Source organism: Pteropus medius, unplaced genomic scaffold (assembly GCF_902729225.1).
Source record: "Pteropus medius unplaced genomic scaffold, Ma_sr-lr_union100, whole genome shotgun sequence".
NCBI lineage: Eukaryota > Metazoa > Chordata > Mammalia > Chiroptera > Pteropodidae > Pteropus > Pteropus medius.
The window spans coordinates 776136-797423 of NW_024342469.1; positions in this window are offsets into that span (position 1 = coordinate 776136).

Consider the following 21288-nt stretch of genomic DNA (forward strand, 5'->3'; position numbering starts at 1 on the left):
GCTTGGGGTGCTGGGGTATGACACAGAAAGGGCCCAAGGACGGTTATTTAGCCCCCCGCTGCCTGTGTGGGCTGAGTGCTGCCTGGTCTGCCGGGGCGCGTAGGAGCCGCGACTGGTCCCATGGACGAGCTCAGGCCCCAGGTGCCGCCCCACGTGCAGACCCCTCACCCCGTCCCCGCCCACCTGTCCGCTGGGGGAGGGCGGTCAGAATGAGGCTCGAGGGAGGCTCCTTTGTGGGGTCGGGGGAGGGTCCCCTGCAAGGCCTCGGCAGCCAGACCTCGGGACCGTGGTCTGGGAATCCGGAAAGCCCCCTGCCCACCCTCCCGCGGTGATGTGGCCTCGCGCGTGCCACCGGCCCCAGGCTGGGAGGGAAGCGGTGTCCCCGCCGGAGGCACGGAGCAGGCCACGCGGGTCAACAGCCCCCGGGGTCATGGCGCGAGCACCACGGGACGCCAGCCCCTGAGACCCTGCCGGTGTCGCTGACGTGTGGAGGCCGCAGGCCTGACCGAGCTGTGTGTCCCGGGGGTGGCCAGCTGAGGGGCAGCCTGGTGGCCGGGTCCTGGTGTGACTTGAGCTGGGCCTGGTGGGCAGGGCGGGGGTGTCCCCCGCTCTCCTGCTCTCTCGGGGGGCCCGCGCCCGTGGCAGCCCCACACGAAGCGAGCGGGCCCCGTGTCCCCCTCTGCTGCACCCCGGGCCCCTTGGGCTCCCGGCAGCTTGAGGAACTGGATCGTGAGTGAAGAGGTTTAGCCGGATTATTCCTGATAGATTCCTGCACGTTAATTGAAAATAAAATGCATGATCTTTCCTTTTGATGAGAAAAGGCAGATTTAGCTGCAACTCATCAGCGTTGGGGCCGGAGAAACTTGGAGACTGTGGAAAGAAAAGTTAGAAGGTGTTTGAAAAATAAAGTAATTCTCCCGAAACAATGCGCGCCGGGCCGTGCTGAGTGCCGGCTCGGTCGGCCGCCGGAGGCCGGACTGCGACAAAGCCCGGCGCTGTGCACCGCTGCCATCACCTCTTAGTTAGATCACGTCAGGGGTGGCGCTTGCCGTCACCCACGGAGCGTCCCCAGGAGCTGGTGCCTGGGGAGCCATGCCCTGCAGCCCCACGGGACGCCCACCGCCCACCTGTGCCTGGCGCTTGCTCGCAGGGCTGGAGACGCCCCCTCCAGCCCGCTGTCTCCCCCAGGTCCCTGGAAGGAGCCCCAGTGTGCAGCGGCTGCTGGTGCTGTGGGTGTCGACTGGCCTGGTGGTGCCGGCCAAGGCATCCTCTGGACTCGGCCGCAAAGCCGCCGAAGGCCACCGCCTTGGGCCTGCAGGCCAGCGGCACGAGCTGCGTTTGTCGTGCTTTGTGGCGGAGGAAAACCACCACGACGGCAGCGGCTCGGGCCGCGTGTGCCTGGGCTCTCGCGGTGTCCGTGGGCAGGTCTCACGTGGCTGCGGGCAAGGCGGCCGCTTGGTGCGGGCGGGGTTGGCTTCCATGCTGTCAGCTCGTTGGTTCCGGTGTTTTGTCAGAGGCCACCGTTGGTCCCCACGTGTGGCTGCTTTGCTCCCTCAGTGGTTCAGCAAGATGAGGCCACAGTCCTAGGTGATGTCACGTGCACACAGTCACGTGCACCCATCACTCCTGGTTAGAAGCCAGTCACAGGTCCCTGCCGCATTCGAGGGGAGCAGGTCGTGCGGAGGCACGGATGCCAGGATGTGGGGCGTGGGCCCGCCCTGCGTTTGTCTGCCACAGCCCGCCAGGTGTTCGAACCCCACGGCGCAGCTCCCCGCGTACCTGGGATGGGGAGGCCAAGGCACCCCGGGGTTTGCCACCCGGACCCGAGCCTCGCCTCTCCTCTGTCCTTTGGTCACCTCCCTGCCCACCAAACCAGGCCCTGGGCCGTTCCTGTGGCCTCTCCCTGGGATGCTCACCCTTCCTCACGCACCCCCACCTTCTGCAAGTGTAGATGCGAGTGTGTCTTAACAACGGAGCCTCCAAATCCACGGGGGGAAGCCTGATGGACCGCGAGGAGAAGTGGACAAACCCTCCGTGACAGTTCGAGGCTGCGACACCCTCTGTCAGTGAGGCCAGACCCAGCGGGAGGAAATTTAAAGACAATTGACCTCGACAGCACGTCAATTCACTGGACTTGATGGACACCTGCAGATGGCTCCGCCCACCCACGGCGAACACACTTCTCAGGCTCGCGTGGAGCGTGCACCCCGACAGACCACTTCTGGGCCGCCCCCTCCCCTGATGAGTTTAAACGAACAGCCCCACGCAGTGTCTGCTCTCGGACCCCAGCGGAGGTGAGCTAGAAATCAGTAAGAGCAAGACGGCCGGAAAATCTCCACGTGCTTGGAGAATAAAGAACACAGAGGTCAAGAAGTCTCAAGAAAAATTAAAAAATATTTCGAACCGAATGAAAATGGAAATACGCTATCAGAACCGGTGGGCTGCAGTGAAAGCTGTGCTCACGGGGAATTTCCAGAAGACTGTGGATATGAGAAAGGAAGACAGATTAGGGTCAAAAGTTCAGCTCTCACCTTAGGAAACTGGACAAAGGAGAACAAATTATATCCAAAACAGGCAAAAGAAAAGTCACAAAAAACAGAAGGTCATGAAATTGGAAACAGGGAAACAATAGAGAAAATCGAGGAAACTAAAAGCTGTTGTGTTGATCTTTGCAAAGATCAATAGAATGGATAAAACTTTAGCCAGGCTAATTAAGGAAAAGAACACAGATTACTAATATAAAAAAAATGGGCCATCACTACAGACCCCATGGACATTTAAGGACAGCAAAGGAGTATTACAAACCACTCTGCCACAGATTTGACAATTTAGGTTAAATGGACCGATTTCTTGAGAGACACGACCTACCAAAGTCACACAAGGAGAAATAGTCTGAATAGGCCTATGTCCACCAAAGAAGTTGAATCAATAATCAATGACCTTCCAAAACAGAGAGACCGAGCCCAGACGGCTTCGCCGGTGAAGTCTACCCAACACTTAGGGAGGAAATTGTACCGATTTCGTTGTCGTCCATTCCAGAAGCTGGAAGCAGGGGAGCGTCTCATCGCTCGTTCTGTGAGACCACTTTCCTCGGATACAGACCTCCCCAGGAAAGGAAATTACCCATCACATGTCTCATAAACGGATGCGGAAAATTCGAAAGTTCCTCGACACAGTGTTAGCAACTCAAATGCAACAATGTGTCAAAAAGTTATACAGCGGGACTAAGTGAGCTCCGCCCCAGGCATCAAGGTTGGTCTCAGCCTGGATAATCAGTGAATGCGAACATGCGGCCCGTCAGCAAGACAGAGGACCATGCATCGCACGTGACGTGCACGATGCCGCGTGCGGATGCAGGGGGTGCACCCCTCGCTGCCGGGGGGGTCTCTGTCGTAGGACCCCGCTAAGTTTTTCCTCCGTTTGCCAGTTTGGGGTTGTCCCTGGTTTTTGCCGTGTCCACGTGTGGGCCCCTGCAGACGGCCTGTTTCATCTCTCTTGGGTCAGCACCCGGTGACGGATAATGTGTGTTTGACTTTGTGACAGACACCAGTCTGTCCCTACCAGCAATGTGAGAGACTTCTAGAAGCTTCACTTCCTTGTCGGCACTTGAGATTTTCTACTTTTTTGAGGAAATAATGGCCCCAGGTTTCCCAAGTATAATGCATAGCACGAACCCATGACAAACTCGATAAACTCAAAGCAAGGAAAGAAAATCGCACCAAGGAGCACTGCAGACGAATGTCGATGAGACGTTCTCCAGGGCAGGTCGCGGGTGGCTCAAGGCCGCCTCCCTGGCTGGCAGCCTCCTTCCTGGCTGATCAGAAGCCGGGCCCCTTCTTGGGGGAGCCAGGCCGGGCAGGGAGGACCCACACGCCAAAGGGTCCTGCGGAGCCCAGTGGTCTGGGTGGGCCCTTTTCCCCTGGGTGATGTCTAAGCCCCCCGCCCCCTACCCGCCTGTCTTCCTGAGCGTCCAGCCGTCCAGCTCCCGCAACCCAGACGGCTGGCGGTCTGACCTTGGTCCAGCCTCCGAGCGGCCCTCGTGTGTGCCACCCTCGGCTCCCGCCTCCCGCCTGGGTCCTGGGCCAGTGTGGAGTGCGAGCCGCTCGGCTGCCTCGGGACATGGAACCCTGCTGGCCCTCCTGTGCCACGGTGGCCCTTGCAGGGTCAGAGGCATAGGTTCATCTGAGGGCGGGGTCTTGATTCTAGTTGTGGGGACCCAGCCGGGCGAGCTTTGGAGCAAGCGGCGGGGCGTCGGACCAGCCGGCGTGTCTGCCGCTCCAGGGAGCTCGGCGGCTCGGCGGCCGCTGCGGTGGCAGCTTGTGCCCGGTGGGTGTGGGCACTCTCGGCCCAAGTGGGAACACGGGAGGACGTCCCGCACGGCCCCGGGGGGCAGCGGCTCTCTGGACTACTTCCTTCTAGAGCCCTGATTGTCACCTGATCACCAGAGTCGCCCCTCAGAAGCGAATGCCACCTCTGAGGCTGAACGCAAAGCACGTGGCATTCGCATTTACTGCCTCTGGGAAGACTCTCTCGGCTCTTTCCAGATCTGCATTTAATTTCCAGATCCGAACCTCCGAGGACGCGGTGAAATTTGCTTCTCTTCAAGTTCGCACCTGTCAGCCTGACCCGCCACCAGGTGCGGCCTTGGCAGGGGGCCCGGAGGTGCCTCTCAGGCGACAGGGGCCACCAGCCCTACGGTTGGCCCACCTCTTAGTCGCGGTACGTTTGTCCCTGAGGAAATGCTTTGAAGGGATTTAAAAACGCATCTGACTCAATTATAAGTTAAAACCCAATTAGCAGCCCACTTCTAGCTTTGCACCAAATAAGTGTTTCAATTCCTCAGTCACCGTACGTGATCACGAGTAAACGGTGCTGTCCTGGTCCTCACTCGTGAAAACTTAAATTGTCACCTCCAAGGCACCATCGTTTTCAGGCGATCCCATCTGGACGGCAGGGTCTCTGGGGAGCAGAAGGGGCCCAGCCTCTGTTCAGGAGGGCTTGAGGGGGAGGAGGCTCCTCAAATCCCACTGGGGGCACTGTGACATCTTGGAGTCTTCCCGAGCCCTGCAGTTGGGACCATGGGGGTGGGGTGTCATCTATGGTGGAGGCGCAAGGCTGTGGGACATCGCGTCCCAGCTGGAGGGGGAGTGGCAGGGGCTTCCTCCCGCCTCTCTGCCCTTGGTGACTTGGGGTCTCCAGGATCCCTGACCGGGGGCCTCCTGTGGGCTGGCAGCCTTCAGAAGCCGCCACCCAAGAACTCGCTGTCCAGTCTCAAACACTCCGGCCGCTCAGGACAGGCCCTCTGGGACACCAGGACAGCCCAGGACTCTGCGAGCTTGGGGCCCTGTTCCGTGCCTGCTCTGGCCCGTGACCCTGCACACAGGCATTAAGCACCTACTGTGTGCCGGGCGTGGCGGGTGGCACGGGAAGAGGCACCGCTGTGAGCTGAGAATGTTGGGTGTCACCAGAGCCGCTGGGCCGTGCCACCGGAGGCGGGTGTCTCCAGAACGAGCCGTGACACTGCTCTGGGCCGTTTAAAGAGGCTTTTCTTAATTGCAATGCATATTTGATAATTTTTATTAATGAAAACAAATTTCCCTTAAAAGTAAGAAAACACGTCAAAAGATATTCAGCATCTTGAATTTATGTGAAGTAGCTGATCTAAAAATAAGTGAGAGAAGAAAATTGGGGTGAATTCCTCAGAGCGGGTGGGATTTCCCGGGGCCAGTGACTCTGCCCCGGGGGCCCAGCCTGGGCTGGACACGGGCAGGGCCTCTTCCTCCCCGAGTCCCCACTGCTTGGTCTGACCTGACGTCACCTGAGCAGGGATCACATGATCTGCTTTCCTGCAAGGCCCCTCAGGGGTCAGCTCCATCTCCGCAGGCCTGGGGAGGGATGGGGCTGGAGACCGTCAAGCATGGCCCTGCCCTCGTCCTGTGCTCGGGCCTCCCTAGAACCTGGGGCATTTGGAGAAGGCTTGGGGGGCGGTGCCGAGGGCCAGTAGGAGGTGGGGGTGACGGGGTGGCTGCGAGACCCCCGTGCCTGGGGGTCATGAAGGCAGCCCACCCGGACCCCTGCCCAGGTCCGTCGCACCCCACGCCCGCGCCGGGGGGCCCTGATCCAGGGAAACAGTGGAAGGAGGCCGAGGGTGGGGAGGCTGCCGACTCGGGCCCCTCGGGAGGGCGACTCAGGCAGTGGGTGCTCCCTGCAGCGTCTGGGGAGCTGGGCGCCGAGTCTCCCCACTGGCCTGGCCGGCGGGGGCTCTGTGTGCTGCGGGGTTTTCCCCAGCGTCCAGTCCTCTGCAGCCCGCGGGTGTAGTCTCCCGAGTCGCCACCAGGGGGCAGGCGCGCACTTCGGCGGCCTGGCGTGGACCAGACGGATTTGTGGGAATCTAAGTTTGGGAGAGAAGTGTGAAATATGCAACAGGAAGAGTTTCGGTAATGATTCTGGGCAGTTAGACGTGCCCTTGGGCTTTGACATGGGGCCGGCTGCTCATTAGAGGCGGGTGAAGAGCAGGACGGTGGGTGGGGGGGCGCCCTTGCCCATGAGCTCCGCGGGGTCTCACGCCTAGGTTGGGGGTGTTCCGTGTTCCATCTCTGATCTGGGCCCCCCAGGAGACTCCCCTCAATGGGCCAGTGGGCAGGGCTCGGCCTCCAGGGTGCAGCAGTGCGGGTGGGTGGCGGCGCCTGAGTCTGCTGAGACCTGTGGGTGTTGGGGGCACGGGGTGGCTTGGTCAAGCCCAGCCGCTCCCTCCTGCGGGGGCCTGGAGGGCGGAGGACCCCTTTCTGGGTCCCGAGGAGAAGCTGATGCAGGCTGCAGGGCTGGACCCAGGTTCCGGAGGAGCTAATGGGCAGGAGCATCTGTGGGGACCCCAAGTCCCTCAGCGCTCTGCTCCCCAGGAAGCCCCACTCCAGAGCAGCCTTTGCCATCAGGGACGAACGAGCAGCTACTGGACTGGCCGGTGTCCACTTTCCCTGGCCCCGGGGCCATGCCCCCGGGCCTGGGGCCACGGGAGTGGCCTCTCCACGGTGCCCAGACGCTAGGCCCCGCCTCTAGGCTCCCCTCCCCTGAGGGCCCGCAGGATGTGCGGCTGCTGCTGAGGGGTACGGCCAGCCTGCGGGGAGCAGACGAGCCCCGTGCTCGAGAGGACGTGTTTTGTCAGTCTGGGCTGTGTGTGACTTTCCGCCCAGCTGGCGTCCGGGACGTGCTCACTTCCTGGCAAATTAATGAAATCGGAACTCGTGAATGTGGGACAAACAAGGTGTCTGGATGCGCCACACACGCTGTGGCCCCGAGCACTCACTCGCCCTCCGCGTGGTCCCAGAGTCAGTCACACTCCTGTCACCCGGAGAGGAGGGGTGACGCCGGAGCTAATGAGGGAGCCACGGCCGGGCTGCAGGGGGGCTGGCGGGCGGGCTCACTGCCCCCTCCCTCCAGGCCCAGGGCTGAGCTGACCTTCGACACCAGCTGTGGGTCCTGGGTCCCTGGGAAGCACAGGAGTGCGTGGGCAGCAGGGCCCCGGGGGTGCTTTCCTGACCTCTGACCTCAGAGCCCACAGGACCTTGGTGGTCTGTGCCGCAGGGCCCCCTGGACCGTCTGCTGCACACGCACACGTGCGCGCACACACACATGCATACACGAACACACATGCACATGCACACACGCACGCACACACACACGCATGCGTGCACATATGCGCACAGGCACAGACCGCAAACCTCCCCCAAACTCCGTGACTTGACCACTGCGTTATTCTCATTTGGCTTTTGTGTGTCTGCTGACCTTGGCTGCCCTTGGCTGGGGCCGTGGTTTGGGGTCTGTCTTCCTCCTGCAGTCACAGCCCCATCCGCCCCGCTGCTGGGCCAGAAACCCGGGGACGTCATGACTGCTCGGCATTGGGACTGACCACCACGTTGGTCACTGGGCTGCCTGCAATTTACTCAGAACCCGTCCATCCCCGGTCTCTTCAGCCACCTCCGACTCAATGTCACCCCTCTCCTGGACACTCTGGTGCCCTCCTGTGTCCATCCTGTCCTGCAGGCCATCTCCGCAGGCTTCTGGCAGGTCTGTGGGAAGCGCAGGCCACCCCACTGCTAAACCCACCATGTCTGTGCTCTGCGGCTGGGCGACATCCTCGCCACGACCCTGTGGCCCTGTGACACTGACTGCCATTCGAGCCCCCGTGGGTGGCCCTTGACCCCGCCCACTCCGGCTCTGTCCCCTCGCCTGCTGTCCCGCCTCCCCGGCCTTCGCTGGGCCCCCTGGGTCCCCTTGCCCCGTGCCTGCCGCCCCAGGGTGGCGTGCAGGGCTCCTGGCGTGGCTGCCCCTTCTCAGCGTCCAGGCCTCCGCTCGGATTGCGGCCGGCTCCTCGCTGTGCTGCTTTGCTCGGTTTCTTCTGTGTGGAGGCGACCCTGTCGCTCCCCGTGGGGCCTCGTGCTCCAGGAGGCAGGGCGCCGTCCCCGTGGCCCCTGCCGCACGGCGCTGGGCGCTGCTCGTCTTCGATAAACGGCCGTTCTTGGCATAGACGTCCTTATTGCAGACCTCAGGAGACACCTGCCAGCCAGATGCCAAGCCCTGGCCACCCCGTGTGCCCCTGGCCGCAGCGGGGCGTGGTCAGAGGAGAGGTCAGGGTCCGTGTGACCACTAAATGACGGTTTGGCAGGGGAGAGTCCAGGATGTCCGTGAAGCACTCGGCAAGTTCTGATGCCAGGAGTGTGCTTCCAGACAGCGTTCTGGACTCTTCCCGTGTCCCCTCTCCTCACAGTCAAATGCCTCCTGTAGGAAGGAACCGACGTCAGTCATTTACACCATAGTATGAAATTTTCACTAAGAGTCTTTTATTTTATCTAAAAATGTTAATGCAATATTTGGCTACATAGAAAGCGGAGACGACGTGACAGACACTCACGCCCAGCACTGGGCTGCCGCGTGCAAATGCCACGTTCGTGCCGGCTTGTCTGCTGGTCCACGTCAAGGAACAGGCGTTGGAGGCAAAGCCACAGCCTGCCCCTTCCGCGGTTTCTGCCTCCTGGTGGTCACTCCGCTAAAGTGTGCGTCACTCTCAAGCACGCTGACGGGCCCTTGCTACGTACACGGCGGTCCGTCAACAACACGTAATGTCCTGTGTGTGAACACGAGCCTGGTGGGACCACGCTGCCCATCCCCCTGGCCCCCCAACCCGGCGTGCGTTCGGGGCTCACTTGTGGGGATAAATATGTGTCTGGCTTGTCCATTCAGCTGTGGCACGCGGAGAAGGAGCACGGACGGGAGCCCAGTGTCCCCGAGGCGTGGCCCCGCGGCTCCCACCGCGGCTCGCCTGGTGCCTGGCGGTGGGGAGCTCGTCCTCGCGGGTCTGCCCCTCGGCGGTGGCTGGCACGTCACCCAGTGTTTCTAGGCCCTTGAGGCTGGAGGTGGGAGTGGCGTGTCCAGGCCGCGCCGCCACTGTCTTGCTGGTTTGGCTCTCCCGACCCCTCAGTGTGGGGCCTGTGCTAGAATGTTCTGGTTTGGATGCACCAGATTCCAGGCGCTCTGCTCAGCTCGGGGCAGACGCAGGCTTCTGTCTGGCCAGGGGTGGACAGGTGTCGTGGTCAGTGCCCTCTGATGCGGTGGGCAGAGGCCAGTGTGGGCCAGCAGGGGCACTGCCAGCTCAGCTGGGGCGCCCCGAGGTGTGGAGGAAGCAGCTAATCCTCAACCAACAAATGTGGATTAAACTGAGGACTAAGGCGACCACAGTCCGGGAGACAGAGAGGGTCTGGATGAGGCGGAGGAAGGGGGGCCGGGGTCAGCGGATGGGGCCCGGGGTGACGGCCAGGACATGAGGACACAGGGGTGCCCAGGGCCACCCGTGCTCCTGGTGTGGTCCACATGGTGGACGGAGGGCTCCTTATGGGCAAGGAGCCGGGGCAGAGGGCTGTGCTGGTGATGTGGCGGTCCCTTCATGGGTATGCGGGCTTCGAAGGACCGGAGCAGGTGCCCGCGAGGCAGCTGCCCCCCGACACCTCCCTCCCAGAGAGACGGGTCTTGAAGAGTGAGGGTCACAGGAGTCCGCTTGTGAGGGGCAGGGTTGCGGGGCTCCACAGACGGCTCCCAGCAGAGCCTGCAGAGCTATAAAGACCGGAGTGTTTAAAGTTTCTGGACGTCAGAAACTCAGGGCCTACAGCAAGCGAAACCTTTATCTAAGACGATCTACTAAAACTCGGTGCCGAGAGCCTGTGGCTCCCTCCGTCCCACCTGCAGCTCGGCGGGGTGGACGGCCTGCCCCGGGCGGGCAGACGGGCCGCGAGGGTGGGGCCCGCTCTGCCCTCAGCCCCAATCTAAGGTCGCATGTCTCACCTGGGCAGGCCTCCAGCGTCCCTCACCCCCTCCAGCTCCCGGTGGAGGAGGCTGCGTGCCTGTGAGCGTGGACAAGGCGTCAGAGGCTCCATCCCCCTACCCTGCCCCCTGCTCAGATGGGGCGCTGGCCAGATGTGCTGGGCTGACCCCGTTGGGGACCTGGCCAGCCGCGCCCCAAGTATTCCACAGAGCGGAGAGTCTGAGATCTCATAGTCCAGAAGCAGTCATGGCTCCAACACTCAGCCTGGGGGCAGGGCCAGCCCATAAGAAAAGAGAGTGACAGAGCAGTCCCCAAAGGGACCGACCTTATTAGACCCCAGGCTGCGAGGAAGCCTACGAGCCCTGGGAAATGATAACAGCCAGGAAGAGCCCTCCTGGGTCCCAGCGAACCTCGGACACGGGCCTCAGCAACCACCGTGCCGAGCTTTGCTGCATCAGCACTCTGAGCACTGCCCGCCCCGACAGGCTGGGTGTGACAGCGAACGGGGTGGCAGGTCACAGGGAGTCAGAGAGAGTGCACGGGAGCCCTGCTGTGCCCGCACACGCCCAGGGCCGAGCCCTCTGAGGGCGACGCCAAAGGCTTCACACAGTGGGGGCACGGACCTGACGAGAGCAGCGTGGCCAAGTCACAAAGCAGTCAGCCAGCAGCGGGAGCAGGGCTGGAGGGGCGGGGTCGGGGTCTCGGCTGGAACCAGTGTCATATACAGCATCCACAGAATAAAAGACAAAAAACACACGGTCATCTCAATGGAGTCGGAAAAAAACGGTGGACAAAATTCTAACCCTCTGCGATAAAAGCCACTAAGTAGCAGTAAAAGGGAGGCCGGCTGTGCAAACGCTCGGCTGACTTCGTATTCAGAGGCGCAAAGACGGAAGCTTGTCCCCTAAGACGGGGAACGAGGCAGGCGTGTCCACTCGCACCCCCTTCTGATGGTGGCGGGGCGAAGCCTGGGCGTCTGGCCTTGGAGGGCCACTTCCTTGGTGCGGTGTATTTGAGGGGGCTACAGACCCTGGAGCTGGGTAGCTGGGGGGCCTGGGCCTGAAGCCACGTGCGGTCAGTCGTGGCCGGGGCGGGGGGCTCTCCCCCACACCTCTTCCTTCGGGATCATTCGCAGGAACCTGGGGAGACGCCAGGTGGGGGCCGTGGATCCCAGCGGTTCCTCTGTGCAGTGGTCTCTGACGGCCCACCCACCCGGAGACCAGCCCCCATGCACTCCTGACCGGTCACTTTGTGTCATTTAAAGACGCCCATGTGGCTGGGGTCAGGTGACACAGCCTGGTTCTCCCGCGTCCACGTCGGTCAGCCTGGGGCTTTCCCGGTGCGGTTGGGGTCAGTGCCCAGCTCCCACCCCTCGGTGGGGACTCGCAGCCGGTCTGGGGGCGCTGAGCCCCGCCCCCCGGCCTACACGCTGCCCCGCCCCCGGCCCCCCCCACGCTGCCCCTCGTGCTTCCCCGACCCCCTCGGTCTCCGGACTCACCTCCCCGCCTCTGACCACGACAGCCGCGGCCTCCTCCGTGAACGTGGCCCTTTCACGCTGGGATCCGATTTCTCTATGATTTTATGCACTCGGAAAAATCATTTTTTATGTGAAAGAAACAAAAGATAGCATTGTTAGTCGCCAGGGACGTGGCGCCTTGTGACCGGTGCCGTCTCAGGCGGCCCCCTGCGCCGAGGACAGGCGTGGGCAGGGGCGCTGGCCGCGGCCACGAGCGGTGGCCGCGCACCTGAGCGTTGGGCGCGGGCGCGCTCAGGTGCGTCCGGTCTCCCCGCCGCCAGCCTGGGGCCGCTTCTCGCTGGGGTTTTGCCGTGTGGGGACCGTTGGGCTGTGACGGGGCCGCGTGGTTCTCGGGCCCTGAGCGGCCGCAGACACTGGCGAATGGCAGGGGCGGGAGTCGTGCAGGTCCCGCCCCGGCTGGCGGGCAGCAGGCGGCCGGCGACGCCCACCTCTCCTCCCTCGGGGAGACTGTCCGTCCGCAGGGGGGGCCCACGTCACCCTCGCCCGCCCTCGGGGCCAGAGCCGGCCCGGCCTCCTCAGGCCGTCTGTCCCCTTGTCCCGTAGGACTGCCCCTGACTTCGGGCCCCAGCCCCGGCTCGGGGGCTGCAGACCGCAGCACCGGGCACCGCCGGGCAGGTGCGGCCGGGGCCGAGTGACCACAGGCCGGTCGGCGTCGCCGGGGAGGAGTGGCCCCGGGGGCAGGGCGCGCCGCCAAGCCCGGCTCCGTGGAGACGCGCAAACTGATTCTGCGCCGGGCGCACGGCGTGCTGAGCGTGGCCCCGCACCCCGCGGGTCCGCTGTGTCCCCAGGAAGAGAAGCAGGCTGTCGGGGTCCTGTGCGGGGTCCTGTGCGAGGTCCCGACCCAGTGGGCTGAGAGGTGGGGGGCGGGTGGGGGGAGGCAGCACCCCTTCTCCAGCCTCGCACTCTCATCTGGCCTGGCCACCGACTGTCCCCATGGCCCTGTGCAAATCCCTTTGCCCTCCTGGGCCTCAGGGTGCCCTCTAGCCATTGAGATGGACGGTCCCGCGCTGACCCCACAAGCCCGCGTGCCACCGAGTCACGACCGCTGTTTACCGACGGGAGCGGAGTGCAGAGGGAGACGGTCCTCTTCGTGCTTCCCAGGTTGGCTCTGAGATGGCCACCTCCAGGGAGCCTTCCTGGGTTGCTGCTCTCTCTGGAGACTCCAGTGGCCTTGTCCTAGGTGTGGGGGCTGCAGCAGGCACCAGGAGGGGGAAGGACACGTGTAGGTGTAGTTCCTGCGGTGGGAACAAGCGTGGCGAGGGACCGGGGGTAACTGGAGCGTGAGCGGATGCCATGGTGCCCAGGATGGCCAAGGAAGGCTTCCAGGAGGCGGCGTTGGAGGAGCGAGCACCAGGAAGTGAGGAGGTGGAGGACAGAGGGTCTCATTCTAGGCAAATGGTGGACAGAGCCATGGTGACCGGGGCATCGGGGTCCCGTGAGGCCGCAGCAGGGTGGCGTGGCACAGGGTCTGGAAGGAGAGGGCTCCCAGTGACAGGCAGCAGGCATGTCCCCTGGCTTTGGGAGGTGTCACCTGTGCACAGGTCTCCCTGTGAGCCGCGAGGTGATGCCAGCTGTGACGTGAACAGGCTTCCTGTCAGCTAATGATGACGGGCTGGTTTTGCAGGTGGCCCAGGGAACAACAGGTCTGCTTTCCCACCATGGGGGCCCCCACAGCTCTGCTGCCTCACGAAGTGTGGGTGTCTGGGGGCTGTAACCTGGTGACCCCCTGCACCAGCCCTGCAGGGTGCTGGAGGGCCCTGGCGAGAGTGGGGTGCAAGTTCCCCTCCCCAGGTAGAACACTGACTCGGGGGCTGTAAAATCCCTCTGGAATTTGAGACAAAGGAATTTGGCAACATGCAGCTTCTTTTTACAGAAGAAGAGATTTGCTCTAAATGGTGTTCACAGCCGAACGCGAGCTCCGTTTTCAGATCTGTGAGGTGACCGTTTGGCCTCATCCTGTGTCTTGGGAAAGTGAAAATCGCTCGCAGTTCTTACGATTCCGTTAAGTGGATGTAAATGGCTGGCCCGGGGGAAGCTGTCAGCCGATACAGACACACAGCTGCAAACTGTTCCTGGTGATGGTGGCAGCAACTCGGCCCCCAGAGTCAGGACCGGCTTTAGAGATCAGTAAGTGAGGATTGGGTGAGGACACGGTGGCCTGGGCAGGGACCCCGGGTCACCCAGTGGGGCGCAGGGAGGCCTGCATGCCTCTGCGGGCAGATCGCACGCATGCTGCTCTGTGGTCTGCAGCCCGGGAAGCTGCGGAGCTGACGGCGAGCTCACTCCCTCACCTGGACGCCTGGTCTGCCGCCGGGAACTTCTGTGTTCCGGAAAATGCCTTCTTTCATTGGACCGAAGCCAGCAAGGCTGCCCAGCACGATCGGCTCCTTCTGTCTCTTGCCAGACCCAAGGTCGCCGTCCCTGCCCCTTGCTGCCATCGATTCTCGAGGACATTCTTGCCCGTTTCTCTAACAAGGTGGGCTCCCTCAGCTGGCCCACCACAGCCGGCCCCTCTGGCCCTGCTCGTGGCCAGAGCTGCGAGTTTGGGCCGGCTCAAGCCTGTGGGCACCTCGTCCAAGCGGGATAGAAGCCAGCCCTGGTGGAGGCAGCTAAGCCCCTTCAGACCCAGGGGCTGGGCCCCAGCCCCTCCCAGCCCCTCTGGCCCTGAGGACCCGTGCTGTGCGGGAGCCCCGCTGAGCCCCCACTTCCGCCCTTGCGAATTTCCCCATTTCCTGCTGTCAGGACCCGCGTGCGTCTCCGAGTCCGACGCCAAAAGTTCCACCGCCAAGCGCCCCGCATCCCGTCATCTGGGAGCAGGTTCAGCCAGCGCCTCCCCAGCTGCAGCCTGAAGGGCCGGTCAGAACCGCGGCCAGCGCCCCTCCTGAACCGCGGTCAGCATCCCTGACTCTGCACTGGGGATTGGTTACCGGTCCACCTGTGGTCTCCTGCCTCCCCTGCTCCCGCCTGTCTGGCCGCCTCTCTCTGCGGACACTAGGCCTCCCTCAGCGAATCACTAGGACTTTGCAGTGAGATCATCAGCTGAGCGGGGCAAGGTCCAGTCCCCTCCTCACGTGTGGCCTGCAGGACAGCAGGGCTCCCCACCAGGGGGGTCGGGGAGGGGTGACCCTGGCCCAGATGGAGGAGCTGAGTCACATCCAGCCAGGTGTTATGACATCTAATACTAGGAATCAACTGATGATATTTATTTAACATATTGAATGAAAACATAGAAGCGGAGGGTCACAAATGATTCGGTAAAATTCTAAGTTGCATCCCCGATGAAGTCAACTTGCATGACAAGCACAGAGGAAATTTCTTTAATTGATGGAGGGTGTAGCCAGCTCCGCAGCGAAGGTCACAGGTTGCAGTGCAGCAGGTCAGGAGTGTGGGAGGGAAGCCCGCGGCTGGCCTGCCCCCGGCCCCGCCCGAGCCCTCCCCTGCCCCGCCCCTGCCCCGCCCCGGCCCCGCCCCAGCCCCGCGAGGCCGACCGAGCACCCACCCGCTGCGGATGGCGGGCCGGCGCTCCACGCTGATTCTCGCTTCATGGACTCCACAGCCGCGAATGGAGTTCACTGTCGCTTTCCGAGCTAGGAGGCCTGGCGGCAGGACCCAGCCCCCAACCCGCACGCGGTAAGGCACCGCAGCAGAGCCAGAGGCCACACCGGCGTCGTTCGTGGACCTGGACGTTCCACGGACTCGGCAGCAAACGCCTGGGAGGGACACACGTGCCTGACACCCAGCAACTGCAGTGAGGGAGGGACCTCCCGCACGCCGCTCCGGCCACTCCCGGCGAGGTGCCTCTGCCAGTCTCTGCTTCCCCCACCTCTGCTCCTTGGGGTCCGCCGCTCTGCTCCCCCAGAAACCCCCCTCTTGCTCCTGCTGCCCTAATATCTCGACTGCTAAAAGACAAAGCAGACCGCTCCTGGGCCCCCATTGCCGGCCGCTGGTCGTGGGCGGCCCAGCCCACCTTGGTCCCGTGAGGCAGGACTGTCTCTCCCGTGCTTGCTTCTCAGCCCGTAAAGCGACAGTGTGGCAGGTGTTCACGGGCTGATGCCGTACTCAAATCCATTTCCTGAAATCACGATGAATCGCACGATGTGAAGATCAGGTTGAAAACATGCCGGCCGCTCTCCTGGGCCCGGCGCGTTCCGCGTGCCACGCCGGGCTGCCAGCTCTGGAGGACCGTGAGCCGAAGGACGGAGATGTCGGCCATCGTGGGCTGTGCGCTCAGCCGGACTGGGACCTTCTCGCTAAACCGTGACCCTGAGCACGGCACGCTGCCAGCCCACGTGCGGGACAGCGAGAACCCCAGAACTGTTTGCTTTGGCGTTTAAGGCCCTTTCTATAATAAAGGTGACAGTGGCGTCAACGTCCTGCAAGAGGCTATGTGGTTCCAGCAGCAAAATGTGCGTCGGGTCGCAGCCCTGCCCGGTGGACGGGGTGGCCCAGGCCGCGTCTGTGCTCACCGGCCGTTTTCTCCGTTTTTCTTTTTTTGTTTTTGTTTTTTTTTTGTTGTTTTTTTGTTTTTGGACTAGAGGCCTTTTAACACTCTTAAAAATTATCGAAGACCCCAAAGAGCTTTTGTGTACGTGGCTTATGTCTGTCGATATTTACCATATTAAAAATTGAAACTGAGAAGTTTAGAAGTTACAGATAAATTCATTTCAAGGTAATCGTAAACCCATGCTACTTTAACGAAGACGGCATGTTTTATGAAAAGAACTCTATTTCCCCCAAAAAATAACCGCGTGAGAAAAGCGGTACCATTTCACCCAGTAGCCAGCCCCCTTCCTGCAGCTGGAGTCTCACGCCTGCCTCTGGGGTCGGTCTCCTGGGACACGGCATTTTGACTGACGCGTGTGAATCAAAACGGGGCCTCACTCAGAGCGTGTGGCTGGAAAACGGGACAGTAAAACGCCCTTTCTGGATGGTCGCGGTACGTCTGGCGCACATTGAAACTTGGTAAGGCCGCCTGTGCCCTGGCCGCTGTGTGCCCCATGTGGAGCATCAGGCTTTGGGCGTCTGGACACGTCGGCCCACGGAGCCACGGAGGCTTCCCAGGGCCCGGCACATGACTGCATGGAAGCCACCTGCTTCTCTAGAAGGATCTTTGGACACGAGAAGCTACGAGCTTCCGGAATCCTAACTTTTGCTTGGAAGCTTGGGTTTCATTGCCGGCAGCTGGCGCGTCAGCCGCTTACCTTGGAGCGATGGGCTCGCGATGCGTTTTTGAGACAGTGCCTACTGAGCATGTTCATCTGAGGGGTCCTGTTTGTCCGTCATGCTTGGGTGTGGCGCTGTCCCCAAACGGCAGGACCAGTCGGGTTGCAGACTCAGTTGACAGAAGCCTTTCCTGGGACGGCTGTGCGTCCTCGGCGGGCGGCAGGGGCGCCGGGCGCCTCCCACTCGTCTCGCGGAGACGGCCTGAGGCCAGGGCTGTCATTCTCCTGCTCGTCAGGAGCGACCCTAGGGGAAGTGGCATCTTTTCTGACCTCGAGTGTGTGGTGGTGACAACCACAGGGACGTCTAGTGGCATTGGTGCCCACCGCTGCCAGTGCACCGTCCTGCTGGGGCCAACTCCGAGAGGGGCCAAGGCCGTCTCAGTATCATTATGGAAATGGCCGGACCTGGAGTTGGGGCCTCAGGGATCAGGGGCCACACCTTGAAAACCCGCTTGTGTAAGGGGAGGAGTTTGCAAGGTGCGGAAGGTGTGACAATGGAGTCGGGGACACGGCGCCCGCATTGGAGTTAGGACACGCACGACTCTCAGCTACGGTGTCCGAGGCGGGAGCCGCTCGTGCTGGCCCTCCTGGGCTCCCGCACGTCCCCGCTGTGGACAGCGTGCCCTGCCCTCAGTCCAGCCACTGCTGTCTGGAGCAAGATCAGTGCTCGGTGGCAGCAGAAGCCGCGTGACGCCGAGCCCCTGGAATGCCCGCTGCCCCAGCGAGGCCTGAGATGCCCCGTCACCGCCAAGCGCAGAGGTTTTCCCCAGACTTACCATCGGCTCCTTAGGTCCTATTCCTCAGCGGGAAGAGCCGCAAGCACGCGACGCCTGGGAATACCCAGCAGAAAGGTGATGGCGTCGCCTCCCGGAGCGCAGGGTCTCGTCACAATGTTCCTTTCGGCTTCGTTCTCAAGCCCAGTGCTAAACACATATTAAAAGTGTTTATTGCCATTTAATGTAAAAGCCCTCAACTGTGAAGCTGAAATAAATACTGCGGGTTCCTTTAGCACATGCCCTACAAATCTGTAGTGACGGCTGGGTGGGGGGTGTGACACGAGGGGCCGGAATGCCGGGGACACAGACGGTCAGCCCGAAGCTAGATTTACGTGCGGTCACTGACCGGCCGTCGGGAATAAGCGATGACTTGTTCTCTGCCGTTATCGAGACGCAGTTTTCCTGTCGAGGGCCTTAAAGGACGTCACTGTGGAGCATCACGTGTCCTTTGTGGAGACAAGTGCCAGTAGATCAGGTGGCGAAAGCATGAGGCCCTCGGGATGCTGACGCAGGCAGCTGGAGCAGGCTGGCGACGTTTCCAGCCCTCAAGGTGGTCCCCGCCCACGAGCGTCCGACCGGAAGTGGCTCTGAGCAGCCGGCTTTCCCAAGGCAAGTGCCAGCCGGCCGCGGGGTGGAGGGCCGGGTGGGTGGACACGTGGCCCGGGGGCGGGAGAAGGGTGGCCGTCCTGATGCTGCAGGCCCGGGAACCGAGCTGCACGTCGTGGGGGACGGGTGGCATTGGTAGCCCCAAGGGAGGTTGTTCAGGACCCAGGCTCTCTGTGCACCCTCACTTTGCAGCTCCCACAAAAGCAATGGACCCCGCTTCCCCAGTCTGTGACACAGGCGGGTGTGACCTGTTTTCTCGGTCTGTGACACAGGCCAGGCGTGACCTGCTTCCCCAGTCTGTGACGCAGACCAGGCGTGAGGCCGGGCCTCAAGTCGCTTTGTCCCCGACCCTCTGTGCCTGCTGGATGACGCGAGAGCATGCAGGACAGTCTGGTTGTCCCCGTCGAGCCCATCCTAGGTCAGCCAACTCCCCGAAGTGGGGGCCAGTACAGAGAAGGTCAGCAGAATTGTGGGTCCCTGCTCCCAGGGGAGGTCCGTCACGGAGCGAATGCAGCTCAGACACTTGTGTCTGTGCCTCTGCCATTTCCAGCCACTGTGTTTGGGACGCAGTCGCCCAGCAGCAGCTAACTGATGCCGCTGCCCACGGTGAGCGGCTGGGACAGGAGCCAGGCCCAGCCGGTGTCAGAGTATTTTTCCCGGAAGAAGGGAGGACAGGGAGGGGACAGTAGGGGTGTCGCGGCGTGGGGCTCGCCGGTGGGTGCCAGCGAGGAGCGTGGGGCCTGGCGCCTCACGTCCCTGGGCCCCTTCGCGCTGGTGGGGGCGGGGTGCCAGAAACGCCAGTTTGGAAATTTAACTACATCTCTGGAAGAAAACACGTGCTCTTCAGAACGATTTTATTTAAAAAGCCCTCAAAATAGAGAACATGTTCTTTCCCTATCTTGTGATTAATTCAAACCAAATGAGAGGAACAGCGAAGTCTTATTGTCACCCTCCAGGGAGTTTGTATTTGCAAATCTGTAAACCTTGCAATCTCGATGTGTGTCACAGAAGCTCCTCCAGGCACAGGCGTGGGTCCCAGTGATGGTGTGTCACGTTTTGTTTTGTTCCGTTTAATCACATTACATGCCCGGTCACCGCAGGCTTTTCCACCTCTTGATGGAGTTGCCAGCCTGCCCGGGAGGGGCCGGCCGCCCCGGGGGCAGGCGCACGGCGGGCACTCAGCCAGGCTCGACAGTTATACAGCTGCCGGCGGTCACAGTGCCCGCAGTGGAGTTAGGACACGCACGCAGCTGGACGCGAGGGGCTGGCGCTGTCCTAGGCACAGCAGGTCTGCGCCAACGCTTGAGCATGAAGGATGCGGGTGGGGCCCGTGGCTGGAGGGACAGTCACTACGTGTGTGTGGGGACAGGGGACAGGTGCTGGTCAGCGCGGGGCTCTGCCCTGGGGGCACCCAGCACCCAAGGCTGCTGCGTTCCTGCCCCACTGCCCGTCTGCTCGGTGGCCGGCTGGGAAGAGCGTCTGTGGGGGCAGAGGGCCTCTGGCCCCCCGAGTCCACGCTGCACCCTGACCAGGCCGCTTGTCCCACAGGGCAGCCCGGAGCCGAGGGGCTGGGGCTGCTCCCGCGAGGCAGCCCTGGTGAGTGGCTGGGGTGCCGGGTGGGCATGCTGGGCAGTGTCCTCCGGTGCTGGCACCGTCCAGCTCTGGTCTCTGGTGCTGGCACCGTCAACCCTCTGGCCCTGCGTCCACCCCGTGCCAGGCCCCGGAGTGCTCCCTGGACCCCGCCAGGGGCCGAGCTGCCCCACCTTCTGGCCGCGGGCAGCTCTGGGGCCACCACCATCTTTGAGCAGGAATCTGGAACTTTGGTTATTCCACGATGAAAAGAGCCTGGTTTCCCGCGGTTTCGGGGGACGCTTCCCACGGAGTTTGCTGGCCCCGCACTTCCGGCAGGTGCCGCGTGGAGCCTCTCCCAACTTAGCGGCTTCTCCTTTTTTGGTGGGAGAAGAGCCAGAGGCTGGTTTTAATCAGATTTAGAGGAGCTACTGGAATCCCCGCCTCATGGCCACCCCCTTGCCTTGGCAATCAGAGCCACTTGCCGTCCCATCGAAGGCAGGTGACCCACCACTGCCACTGTCCCCAAGACTGCCAATGGGCGAGAGTCACCCAGGCGTGCGGAGGAAGTTTCTCAGGCAGGGGACCCACCGCGGGTGCTGGGGCGGGGTCTCGTTCCGGCTGGAAGGGGGTGGTCAGGAAGAGTGGCCTTGAGGCTGATGGGGACGGTCTTGGCGTCTCTGTGACCATGGCCAATGCCCACATGTTCGCCAGCACAGTCCAGGAGCCCAGCGTGCCTCTGGGGCCTGCCCAGTCCCATCCACGCCCCGGGAGACTGGCGGATGTGGGTCCAGACCCCGTTCCCAGCCCTGTGGCATGGGGGTCTCCTAGACTCAGAGGGCAGGGGCTGGGCAGTCATGGGCCCATGGGCAGGGGGTGCGGGCAGGACCTTGGGGACCCACACAGCTGGTGGGGCCTCTAGGGCCTAAGGCCTCAGAGGCGTCTCTGGAAAGATGGCTGGGGCACTGGCACCGTGAGCCCACCCCATCACCCCCTTCCTGCCTCGGGGGCATCTCAGGTGCAGACTCCCCGCCTCCCAGGGCCCCATGGCACAGCGGTCCTGGGGAGGCGTCGATACAGAGCCTAGCGGCCAGGCTGACCCCTTGTCCTGCCTGTGGCCTGGTCCCGCCTTCACTGGCTGGTGGCTTGCTGTCCACTCTGGCTCTGGGCAGGGTGGGGGCGTCCACGCCCAGAGTGATCTAGGGACTGAGAGCGCGGGGCGCCCAACTTCGGCCTCACGCGGATTCAGCGGCAGGAGGGTTGTCT